A 14156-nucleotide genomic window follows, 5' to 3' on the forward strand; every position below is an offset into this window, starting at 1 on the left:
CTTCCTGTAACATTACTAGACATTGCTGTAAAGTGATGTAATACATGGGACACTAAACTGTCACACTTCTTCCTGTGACATTCACTAGACATTGCTGTGAAGTGAGGTAAAACATGGTTCACCAAACTGTCACACTTCTTCCTGTAACATTACTAGACATTGCTGTAAAGTGATGTAATACATGGGACACTAAACTGTCACACTTCTTCCTGTGACATTCACTAGACATTGCTGTGAAGTGAGGTAAAACATGGTTCACTAAACTGTCACACTTCTTCCTGTAACATTACTAGACATTGCTGTAAAATGATGTAAAACATGGTTCACTAAACTGTCACACAACTTCCTGTGACATTCACTAGACATTGCTGTGAAGTGAGGTAAAACATGGTTCACCAAACTGTCACACTACCTCCTGTGACATTACTAGACATTGCTGTGAAGTGAGGTAAAACATGGTTCACTAAACTGTCACATTACCTCCTGTGACATTCACTAGACATTGCTGTGAAGTGAGGTAAAACATGGTTCACTAAACTGTCACACAACTTCCTGTGACATTCACTAGACATTGCTGTGAAGTGAGGTAAAACATGGTTCACTAAACTGTCACACTACCTCCTGTGACATTCACAAGACATTGATGTGAAGTGAGGTAAAACATGGTTCACTATACTGTCACACTACCTCCTGTGACATTCACTAGACATTGCTGTGAAGTGAGGTAAAACATGGTTCACTAAACTGTCACATTACCTCCTTTGACATTCACTAGACATTGATGTGAAGTGAGGTAAAACATGGTTCACTAAACTGTCAAGCTACTTTCTGTGACATTCACTAGACATTGCTGTGAAGTGAGGTAAAACATTGTTCACTAAACTGTCACACTACCTCCTGTGACATTCACTAGACATTGCTGTAAAGTGATGTAAAACATGGTTCACTAAACTGTCACACAACTTCCTGTGACATTCACTAGACATTGCTGTGAAGTGAGGTAAAACATGGTTCACTAAACTGTCACACTACCTCCTGTGACATTCACTAGACATTGCTGTGAAGTGAGGTAAAACATGGTTCACTAAACTGTCACACTACCTCCTGTGACATTCACAAGACATTGCTTTGAAGTGAGGTAAAACATGGTTCACTAAACTGTCACACTACCTCCTGTGACATTCACTAGACATTGCTGTAAAGTGATGTAAAACATGGTTCAGTAAACTGTCACACAACTTCCTGTGACATTCACTAGACATTGCTGTGAAGTGAGGTAAAACATGGTTCACTAAACTGTCACACTACTTCCTGTGACATTCACTAGACATTGCTGTGAAGTGAGGTAAAACATGGTTCACTAAACTGTCACACTACCTCCTGTGACATTCACTAGACATTGCTGTGAAGTGAGGTAAACCATGGTTCACTAAACTGTCACACTACCTCCTGTGACATTCACTAGACATTGCTGTGAAGTGAGGTAAAACATGGTTCACTAAACTGTCACATTACCTCCTTTGACATTCACTAGACAATGCTGTGAAGTGAGGTAAAACATGGTTCACTAAACTGTCACACAACTTCCTGTGACATTCACTAGACATTGCTGTGAAGTAAGGTAAAACATGGTTCACTAAACTGTCACACTACCTCCTGTGACATTCACTAGACATTGCTGTGAAGTGAGGCAAAACATGGTTCACTAAACTGTCACATTACCTCCTGTGACATTCACTAGACAATGCTGTGAAGTGAGGTAAAACATGGTTCACTTAACTGTCACACTACCTCCTGTGACATTCACTAGACATTGCTGTGAAGTAAGGTAAAACATGGTTCACTAAACTGTCACACTACCTCCTGTGACATTCACAAGACATTGCTGTGAAGTAAGGTAAAACATGGTTCACTTAACTGTCACACTACCTCCTGTGACATTCACTAGACATTGCTGTGAAGTAAGGTAAAACATGGTTCACTAAACTGTCACACTACTTCCTGTGACATTCACAAGACAATGCTGTGAAGTGAGGTAAAACATGGTTCACCAAACTGTCACACTACTTCCTAGATGTACATTGCTGTGAAGGGAGGTAAAATATGTTATGCCATTCTGTCACACAACTTCCCAGGACATTCAGCAAACATTGCTGTGGAGTGAGGAAAAAAATGTTAAACCAAGCTGTCAAGCATTTTCATGTGTCATTCAGCAGACATTACCGTGAAATGAGGTGAAGCATGTCATTCCAAGCTGTCACCCTCACAACTTCCTGTTACATTTAGTAGAAATTACTGTGTAGCGAGGAAATATATGTTATCCCAACCTGTCACACATCTTCCTGTCACATTCAGTAGACATTGCTGTAAAGGGAGGTAAAACATGTTGAACAAAACTGTCACATAATTATTTTCTTGGCTATTCAACAGGCAATGCTGCTGAGGGCTGTGTAACATGATACTGCAACCTGTCACACAAGTTCCTAGATGAACATTGCTGTAGAGGGAGGTAAATCATGTTTCACCAAACTTTCACAATACTTCCTGTGTCATTCAGTAGAAATTGCTGTGAAGTGAGGTCAAACATGCTATGCCAAACTGTCACACAACTTCCTAGATGTAAATTGCTGTAGAGGGAGGTAAAACATGTTAGACCAAACTGCCACACTACTTCCTGTGTCATTTAGTAGACAATGCTGTGAAAGGAGGTAAAACATGGGTCACCAAACCGCGACACATCTTCCTGTGACATTAAGCAGACATCGCTGTAAAGGGAGGTAAAACATGGCTCACCAAACCGCGACACATCTCCCTGTGACATTCATTAGACATTGATGTAAAGGGAGGTAATAAATGGCTCACCAAACAGAGACACATCTTCCTGTGACATTTAGTAGACATTGATGTAAAGGGAGGCAATAAATGGCTCACCAAACAGAGACACATCTTCCTGTGACATTCAGTAGACATTGCTGTAAAGGGAGATAAAACATGTTACACCAACCTGTCACACAACTTCCTGTGACATTCAGTAGATATTGCTGGAATGAGAAGTGAGCATGTTACACCAACCTGTCACACAACTTCCTGTCACACTCAGTAGACATTGCTGTGTAGAAAGGCAAAACTGGCACATATTTTTCTTGACTATTCAACAGGCAATGCTGCTGTAGGCTGTGTAACATGTTACTGCAAACTGTCACATATCTTCCTGTGACAGGCATTGCTTTGGAGGGAGGTGAATAAGGTTAAACTAAATTGTCACACATCTTCCTGAGACATTCAGTGAAACATGTCACCCTGAAGTGTTACACAACTTTGTTGGGACATTCAGCAGGCATTGCTGTGAACCGGCATGTTTTTCTACACCGTTTTTATAGGTCTTAGGCCATCTTTTTTATCAAAATTTACGAGGGAATGCAAAGCAAAATCTTGGAACAGTCAGATGCCAATGCACGACAGGATTTGCGGAATCATTCAAGGGGGCAAAACATGACCAGTATTTAGTAAATTATGGGATTTTTTTGCGTGTTTATTGTTACTCTGAACATGTGTTACAAGTTTTATGTTAAAATCTTTAAAAGTCATAGCAAATATTTGGGCTGCCACTGACACTTTCCCTATAATGGCTTTTTTCTTGACAGTCTAAAACCAAGTAAACCAGTTAATGGCACCATTTTTCAGGAAAAGGAATGACAAATATGAAGTAATTTGTTTATCTAACATCACTTACACCAATTACTTGGAAGATATATATTTCAACAGCCCATTGCCAGCAAATTGATTGGCATCAGAGAACAAGTCATAAAATAAAATGTCAATGACCCTCCCACTTCATTTTCACCAGATTTTAAGAATCACATAAAATAAATAGAAAATCGGAGGTAAAAGTGCCGAGGTTCATAAACAGTTAATTTGTGGAAGTGTATTAGGCATAAGTGATTTTCCTTTCATATTTAATGGCAGTCATAGTAATAGGGTTGTTCACATGCCTAGGAACTCATCAAGTCCCTATTTGTCAAACTAGTAACATGGTAGCGGACAGTTTATTAAACATGCAACACAAAGGACAGACAGACACCTGACCGTTGTTGTCTTAACAATGATTCAGCCTGTCGACCCTCCGTTAAAACACATGTTAGTGTCATAAATATATTTTGTCCAATGGGAGAGCAGTATTTTATCTGCTGTACTATTATTTTGGTAATGAGTCGGTCATTATTGGTATAATATAAAAGAAACAGGTCAAAACATCCTTTCTAAAACTGAGCAGGTTGATGCAAGTGGTCGCCCGACAAGCATCCAGCTTCACCCACCACATGTAATTTAATAACTGCATATTAACAAACACTATATGCAAAAAAAATGCGCAAAAGTCTTTTTTAAGAAATATTCTGGGACCAAAGGGGATATGAATATTCATGAAAAGTTACAGAAAGCAGTACTGAAGCACTATACATTATTTATATCACACTAATTGTAGAAGGTATTTTTCATGAAATTCCGATGTTACCAAATGGGAAACAAACATTTATGAGAAGTCATAGAATAGTGTAGCGAGCTACTTAAAATATTATTTAATATACCATACTAAAGGTGCAAGGTATTTTTCGACAAATTCCAATGTTACCAAATTGGAAAAACGTTTTCATGAGAATTCACAGAAAATATTAACATACCACTAAACATTGTTTCTATCATATTGCAGACACATTGGATGTGTTATTAAACAATAACTGTGCTGACATTTACAATCAAATTACAATAAAGCTACCAGAAAGCTAAGATTACTATCAGAACTTACTCATCAGCTTATTTTTTCATTTACGATTCATCTCCACATGATATTATAAGCCATATCTTGCCAGGATAATGCATAATCTGTTTCTAAAATTTTATTCAATTACCTGTGAACACTTTTAATTTGAATCTATTCCAAAATTATGGCCACAGAAACAGGCACCCACAGAAAAACTTCAGAAACACCAAAATCTGCCCCATTTAATACAAAACAAGACCTGTTTTATTCAGAGTATAGTTTGTTATGAGCAGACTCCCTGTTGGTTCGGAAATTCCACCCAAACCTCAAGTGGTTTCCTCAAGCAACAGGTTGTTATCAATGAAGAACATATTAAACTTTAAACTTTTCAATACATAACAAAATTATATCAAATCTTTTAGGAGGATATCAGCAGAGTAAGGACAGCAAGAATATACCACTGGCTACATATGCTTGGCCATTAACAAACATTTATTTCCACAGAAATGAGGCAAATGCAACTTAAAGGATTAGACTTTAATATTAGACAATGAACATACATCTATCTCCACAGAAAATTAAGTGAGGCAGCTACAACCATGCAAACTGCACTTCAATGTTGGACAATGAACATACATCTATCTCCACAGAAAATTAAGTGAGGCAGCTACAACCATGCAGACTGCACTTCAGTGTTGGGCCATGAACATACATCTATCTCAACAGAAGTCAGGCAGCTACAACCATGCCAACTTCACTTCAATGTTGGTAAATGAACATACATTCAGCTTCACCGACGTCAGGCAGCTACAACAATGAGGGCTACACTTCAATGTTGGTAAATGAACATACATTTAGCTTCACAGAAGTCAGGCAGCTACAACCATGAGGGCTATATTTCAATGTTGGTCCATGAACATACATTTAGCTTCACAGAAGTGAGGCAGCTACAACCATGAGGGCTACACTTCAATGTTGGGTCATGAACATACATTTAGCTTCATAGAAGTGAGGCAGCTACAACCATGAGGGCTACACTTCAATGTTGGGTCATGACCATACATTTAGCTTCACAGAAGTGAGGCAGCAACAACCATGAGGGCTACACTTCAATGTTGGGTCATGAACATACATTTAGCTTCACAGAAGTGAGGCAGCAACAACCATGAGGGCTACACTTCAATGTTGGGTCATGACCATACATTTAGCTTCATAGAAGTGAGGCAGCAACAACCATGAGGGCTACACTTCAATGTTGGGTCATGACCATACATTTAGCTTCACAGAAGTGAGGCAGCAACAACCATGAGGGCTACACTTCAATGTTTGGCCATGAACATACATTTAGCTTCATAGAAGTGAGGCAGCAACAACCATGAAGGCTACACTTCAATGTTGGGTCATGAACATACAATATTTAGCTTCATAGAAGTGAGGCAGCAACAACCATGAGGGCTACACTTCAATGTTGGGTCATGACCATACATTTAGCTTCATAGAAGTGAGGCAGCAACAACCATGAGGGCTACACTTCAATGTTGGGTCATGACCATACATTTAGCTTCATAGAAGTGAGGCAGCAACAACCATGAGGGCTACACTTCAATGTTGGGTCATGACCATACATTTAGCTTCACAGAAGTGAGGCAGCAACAACCATGAGGGCTACACTTCAATGTTGGGTCATGACCATACATTTAGCTTCATAGAAGTGAGGCAGCAACAACCATGGGGGCTACACTTCAATGTTGGGTCATGACCATACATTTAGCTTCATAGAAGTGAGGCAGCAACAACCATGAGGGCTACACTTCAATGTTGGGTCATGACCATACATTTAGCTTCATAGAAGTGAGGCAGCTACAACCATGAGGGCTACACTTCAATGTTGGGTCATGACCGTACATTTAGCTTCATAGAAGTGAGGCAGCAACAACCATGAGGGCTACACTTCAATGTTGGGTCATGACCATACATTTAGCTTCATAGAAGTGAGGCAGCAACAACCATGAGGGCTACACTTCAATGTTGGGTCATGACCATACATTTAGCTTCACAGAAGTGAGGCAGCAACAACCATGAGGGCTACACTTCAATGTTGGGTCATGACCATACATTTAGCTTCACAGAAGTGAGGCAGCTACAACCATGAGGGCTACACTTCAATGTTTGGCCATGAACATACATTTAGCTTCATAGAAGTGAGGCAGCAACAACCATGAGGGCTACACTTCAATATTGGGTCATGACCATACATTCAGCTTCATAGAAGTGAGGCAGCTACAACAATGAGGGCTACACTTCAATGTTGGGCCATGAACATACATTTAGCTTCATAGAAGTGACGCAGCAACAACCATGAGGGCTACACTTCAATATTGGGTCATGACCATACATTCAGCTTCATAGAAGTGAGGCAGCTACAACAATGAGGGCTACACTTCAATGTTGGGCCTTGAACATACATTCAGCTTCACAGAAGTGAGGCAGCTACAACAATTAGGGCTACACTTCAATGTTGGTCCATGAACATACATTCAGCTACATAGAATTGAGGCAGCCATAGCCATGAGGGCTACACTTCAATGTTGTGCCATGAACATACATTCAGCTCCACAGAAGTGAGGCAGCTACAACCATGCAGACTTCACTTCAATGTTGGTCCATGACAATACATTCAGCTACACAGAATTGAGGCAGCTACAATAATGAGGGCTACACTTCAAATGTTGGGTCATGACCATACATTCAGCTCCACAGAAGTCAGGCAGCTACAACAATGAGGGCTACACTTCAATGTTGGTCCATGAACATAAATTCAGCTTCACAGAATTGAGGCAGCCATAGCCATGAGTGCTACACTTCAAATGTTGGTAAATGAACATACATTCAGTTCGACAGAATTAAGAAAGCTACAAACATGAGGGCTACACTTCAATGTTGGTCCATGAACATACATTCAGCTCCACAGAAGTCAGGCAGCTAAAACCATGAGGGCTACACTTCAATGTTGGACCATGAACATACATTCAGATCCACAGAAGTGAAGCAGCTACAACCATGCAGACTTCACTTCAATGTTGGTCCATGAACATACATTCAGCTCCACAGAAGTTTAGCAAATAATCATGAGGACTACACTTCAATAACTGGCCACACACATACTTTAAATTCTATGTTAATATCAGTGATTTATACTTGAATGGCTTCAAATTCTTTCTTTAGTAAGTTTACCTTGAAGCTGGCCGAATATTAATTAACCGGTGCAATTTGGACAATATCTTTAACAAATGTTACCTTTTAACTTTTCTTAAGTAATATATACTGTGCCTTACAGAGACTTTTCAGAAAAGTGTAAGATTTATTTTCAGTGAAAATAAGAACTATTCTTGGCTTTAGAAAAAAAACATAAACCATACAAATGTTCACACCTGAGAGACTACAGCATGTCAGTTACCTGGAAAATCAGTTCATCAAGTCAAGTGCCTGGTCATTTCTCATGTTACAATGAAATATGGACCTGTGTGCCAGAACACCATGCAATTATGTATCTGGAATTGTTCTCATTATGCCAAATACTAATTTATCTTGTATTCCCATTGCATTGCGGTGTACAAGCCAAGGCAGAATACAGGAAATATTTCTTGTGTTGGCATAAGGATATTTAATTGTAAATACAATTTTAAACCATGCAATGTTTACTTCAAAATATTAACCTTAAACAGCTTCATCCTTTTCACTGCTGGTAACATGAAAGTAAGCTGACTTGGTGTCATAAAGTAATTTTTACTTTTTAAAAACAACAGTTAATTATTTTCATTTCTCATTTTCTATGGTGGAGGGTGGGGGTGTAAAAATCATGTTTCTCCCATGATTTGGACAATATAGCAGTGCAGTAGTCCTAGTAATTTCTATTCACATTCCACTCTAACATACATTGAATATATGTTCTTGTTCTACTGTGAAATCATTAATGTTCGTGGGCATGAAATTTCGTGGTTTGCCGAAAAAAAAACAATTTCGTGGGTACTTAAATTCGTGGATTTTCATTTTTGAAAAAAAAAATCGAAGATGCGATCGTCCTAGATCGTCTGCATAATATCCACGCGCTGGCCCGTGATTTCCGTCTTCTACGTCACTCGGTTTATGACACTCGCTAATGTGGTACGACATGCCAATTAGTGCATATACCCATGTCACTTATCGATTTAATTGGGAATAAAGGTAATAAAAGAAGATGTACCCTGATCATAAGTACAGATAGGGGAAGCCATTTAATGCCAATTAAGAATTTTGCAAACTGTGAAAACACTGAAAAGGTGCGTATATTGTCACGTTCGGTGCTTAGTAACCTTCAATGTACTAGTAATCGATTAATAATTTCATTAAATAAAAAAATCGAGTACAGACACTCATCACGCACATCTTGTAAACTTGGAGATTTTCATTAACAGCACACGTTTAAACACATGCTTATAACTGTCATTTGCTGCATAAAACACATTTAATTGATTTGGTTCATTATTTGTTAAAGGCAGTTATAATATATTAACAGAATAATGATCGTAAGTTATACAGTGAGACAGGTTTTAACACTGTATACTGCGACCTCTGTAAATAATATACTAGAGTATGTACGTAACAAGGCAATTGAAAAAGTGAATAAAGGGTTTATATTTCGTGGGATCTTGAATTCGTGGATCACCTAACCCACGAAAACCACGAACATTAATGCCCCACGAACATTAATGATTTCACAGTATATAGTAATTTGTCAGGATTAGAATTCTAACAGACTACCTGACAAACCACAACTGCCATTATGACCTCTTCCAACTGTAATATAAATTAGTGACCAAATACCAGTGCAAATACATCAAGCAAATGTTCCAGATACAAATGAACAGGTAATGCTTGATAAAGCAAATTTAGCATCTGACATCAGCTTTCATGCAGAAAAATTCTTTAGAAACAACTGAAATAGCACCTTTACCTTCTTGCACGAAAATCATGAAATCAGACAGTTTTGATGTCATATGAAAGCAAACATTGAGGCATAAATAGAAGCCAACTGTCTTATACCTCTCCCACATTTGACAGATGAGCAAGTCCTCATTTAACAACAGAAGAACATGCTCTTCCTTTTAACACTTTTTCATTGTCAGACTCATAAATTGATTCCTAAAATACATTCAAACTCCTTTATTTCAAAGAACTCAAAGCTAGAACTAATTTACATAAATTGCTTCATGAGGAATGCTGAAGGGTTAAAGATGCTAAGGTTACACCTTGAAACATGAAGCTGGGCTCACCTGCAAAAACACTTAAGCCTAAGTGATCAATTTTCATTTTTCAAATATTCAGATCTTTACTCCTGCTAATAAGCCAGAACTAATAAGTTGGTAATAAGTAGGTATGTATACAAAATGGAATTGCCAATTAATCAGTACAGGGAGAATGTTGGCATTTACAGGACAAAGGTCAAACAGCAAAACATCTTCCAAATAAATAATGGGGTGCCTATTCTAGAACCATAAAGGCCAATCACTGGAGCCAAGGTCGTCACTTTGCAACCAGTATTTCAGCACTTCCTACAAACTAAATCAACAGTAGTCTAAACAATAGGAATTCTGCATTACTTATTTATCACTTGTTTATTACCTCATTTCTCAAGAAGCAAAGCCTCCCAAAGAGATTACAAAAAATCCTAATACTACTAACAGCAAATGTCACTTTTTCAGCATATTCTGTTTTTATCCTTTTTTATATAATGTGTGAATTTTTAACAAATACATTGTGTATTGGTTAATAATAGTAAACAGTATTGCCAAATGTCTGAGTAATTTCTTCATATTACTTAAATTATAACCGGAAAGTTTGTTTCCATGCCATTTTAAGCATATCATTGGCAATATTCTCTCCCCTTGAGCAGTTGCTGAAACTTCACAGCAAAAGAAATATCCATCATACAACCAATTTGTTTCCTTTTCTCTGGTACAGTGACCATCAAAGACCTCCACATAACTGCTACCAGATTTTCTATTAAAGCCACAAATACTTGGTCTCAGATCTCACATAGCTACCTCAGTTATCCAAATTAACCACTTCATCAGTACTTAATCAACCAACACACCAACCAAAATAAACAAATAGTTTTACATAGAAATTATGACATCTCAACAGTTTGGCCACAAAAATAATATCAGGAACATGGTTTTTATTCACTGCTGAGACATGTGCAGTCAGTCATTATTACTAGTAATCATTTCAATAAGAGCTGGTACCTTTGATAGGAAGATGTACTATTGTGTCAAAGGAACAATACATTACTTCCAATTACTTAGCTATGGAAAAAAGGATTGCAACAAGGCACTTGAAAAAGGAAGAAATTGTCGGAGGAAGGTAGAGGGTTTTGCATTTGAAAAAAATGCCCTACATTTTCAGCAAACTGCATTTTTATCAAAGAAGGATCAGGGCAGATTAAAATTAAGACAACTCATAAATAAAACTATTTCATACAATTGATGAATTTGTAATCTAGGGTAAATACAAAGTATTTTATAATTCTTTAAATTATATATTTTTAACGGATTGGTCCTTGCCATCTTGTGTATCTTATTCTTGAAAACAGGTATTTTTCCCCTTTATTGTTCATTGCATATAACTATTTTCAACATTTCAGCAGTATGTACCTAGATAGAATTCCAGTTGCAAATTGCTGAAATGCAAAATGCATGAACTTGTCCTGCATTCTTGCACAAAGCTCTAAAAATGAATAAACTTGTCTTGCTTTCTTGCACAAGGCCCTAAAAATACATGCACTTGTCCTGTATTCTTGCACACGGCCCTAAAAATGCATGAACTTGTCTTGCATTCTTGCACACAGCCCTAAAAATACATGCAATTGTCCTGTATTCTTGCACAAAGCCCTAAAAATGCATGAACTTGTCTTGCATTCTTGCACACAGCCCTAAAAATACATGCACTTGTCCTGTATTCTTGCACAAGGCCCTCAGAATATATTTATTTGTCCTGCATTCTTGCACACGGCCCTAAAAATAAATGCACTTGTACTGCATTCTTGCACACAGCCCTTAAATGCATGAACTTGTCCATTCTTGCACACAGCCCAAAAATGCATGAACTTGTCCTGCATTCTTGCATACAGCCCTAAAAATGCATGCACTTTTACTGTATTCTTGCACAAGACCTAAAATGCATGCACTTGTACTGTATTCTTGCACACAGCCCAAAATTGCATCCACTTGTACTGTATTCTTGCACACAGCCCTAAAATGCATGCACTTGTACTGTTTTCTTGCACACGACCTTAATTGCATCCACTTGTTCTCTATTCTTGCACACAGCCCTAAAATACATGCACTTGTACTGGATTCTTGCACACGGCCCTTAAATGCATCCACTTGTTCTGCATTCTTGCACATGCCCTGAAATGCATGCACTTATACTGTATTCTTGCACACAGCCCTAAAATGCATCCACTTGTACTGTATTCTTGCACACGGCCCTAAAATGCATCCACTTGTACTGCATTCTTGCACACGGCCCTAAAATGCATGCACTTGTACTGCATTCTTGCACACGGCCCTAAAATGCATTCAATTGCCCTGCATTCTTGCCCACGGCCCTAAAATGCATGCATTTGTCCTGCATTATTGCACAAGGCCCTAACAATACATGCACTGTACTGCATTCTTGCACACAGCCCTAAAAATACATGTACTTGTACTGCATTCTTGCACACGGCCCTAAAGATACATGTACTTGTACTGCATTCTTGCACACGGCCCTAAAAATACATGCAGTTGTACTGCATTCTTGCACACAGCCCTAAAAATACATGTACTTGTACTGCATTCTTGCACACAGCCCTAAAAATACATGTACTTGTACTGCATTCTTGCACATGGCATGATGTAAGCAAAGTGCATCAACATTTACAAAACTTTTACAATATCATAATAATAATTGGAATTTAAAATTAGAAAATCTAATCTTCTATGTACATATTTCAATTAACATTTAAAAAAAGTGATTATCATTGTTTTATGTATATTGAGAAATAATAGGTTATAAAGCTTGCCAGTATGGGCACTGCTACAAATTAAAATGTCAGTTAAGTGTATTTTAATGCTCCAAATGTTTACTGATTTAATTCTTAATTTACTAGAACATGCTTTAAACTTTTTAATATTCATATAAGCACTCAGTAATTTATGAATTTAGGAGAATCAAAAGTGCTTTTGATACAATAAAGTCATGTTTAAGTGCACCCATTTCTGATTTTATGTTTGAACAAAAATGAAAAATGTTTAAGATTTATTATCACAAAGAAGAGTCACTATTAACAGAAGTAGATATTAAAAAAATCTATTTTTACATTTTCACTTTTTTCGCTCTGTAGACAAAATAATTTGGGACAAAAATATGATTGATTAAATTAAAGTTTAAAGTATTAAAAGTTAAGTAATCCTGTGAAATAAAATTAACAAAAGATAACATAAAAGAAAACAAACCTACCTGCTAATTCATTCCAGTTTTCTGCGAATTCCAATGTAAGTGTCTGCAAATGTTTTGCAACCATTCAATTACCTAAAACCATTTACAACGTTACCCATGCAACAACTTGAGCTGGTTAAACCTGCACCAATGTATATGAACAAACTGCACAAACACAATGGCATTTATTGTTCTCCAAAATGTTATTATTTTCACAAACTACCAGGCAATAACATGTTGTCATGAATTTTCACTATTGAAATATTTCAATATACACACAAAAATGAAGCTTGAAAGTCAAATCAGATGTCTGCCCAGCATTTGTACAACAGAAGTGTCAGACTCAATTTCAATCTCTGATACTGATTTCACAGGAGTAAATTCCAAATTTTTCCCTTGGAAATATATCTATCCATTTATTCTCTTATAAAAATATATATGATAAATATTCTAAGTTTTTCATTCATATCATAATATCATAGTACTCTATCAAGATTAATTGCACATTGATTATAATCAAGCTGCTGGTGACTACAGATTAAGCCATCTTAAAAGCCGAATTGCTTATAAGCAAACTGTATAATGAGCCACTAGCCAGACTAGCTAGCATTAGTGATGTGGTAATTATTATTGGGGTACACCTGATCCATACTTCCTACCCAGCAGTTGTAGTGAAGAGCTCCACATTAATTATATAAGTCAGCAGGATCAAAATTTGAGCCCAACATAAATTTACATATAACTTTAGACTTATGATAAACTATCAAAGTTCATCTCAAAGTTCCTCTTCTTTCATAAGTCCAAGACATTTGTGCACATCATATAATTAACTACCAAAGTCATCTGAAAGTATTAACTCCTTGGTTTGGTAAAACAT

At 37.3% G+C, this 14156-nt stretch overlaps 1 protein-coding gene across 1 annotated transcript in view; it reads right to left on the minus strand.

The window, feature by feature from the left end:
- Window positions 1-13753, minus strand: part of LOC128205504 (uncharacterized) — a 115030-nt gene extending 101277 nt beyond the window's left edge. Inside the window, exon 1 of the mRNA XM_052907222.1 lies at window positions 13301-13753. The gene's annotated coding sequence lies outside the window, so the exon portion shown is untranslated. The remainder of the gene's footprint in view (window positions 1-13300) is intronic.
- Window positions 13754-14156: the final 403 nt, after the last annotated feature.

The sequence above is a fragment of the Mya arenaria genome, chromosome 2 (assembly GCF_026914265.1).
Source record: "Mya arenaria isolate MELC-2E11 chromosome 2, ASM2691426v1".
Classification (NCBI taxonomy): Eukaryota; Metazoa; Mollusca; class Bivalvia; order Myida; family Myidae; genus Mya; species Mya arenaria.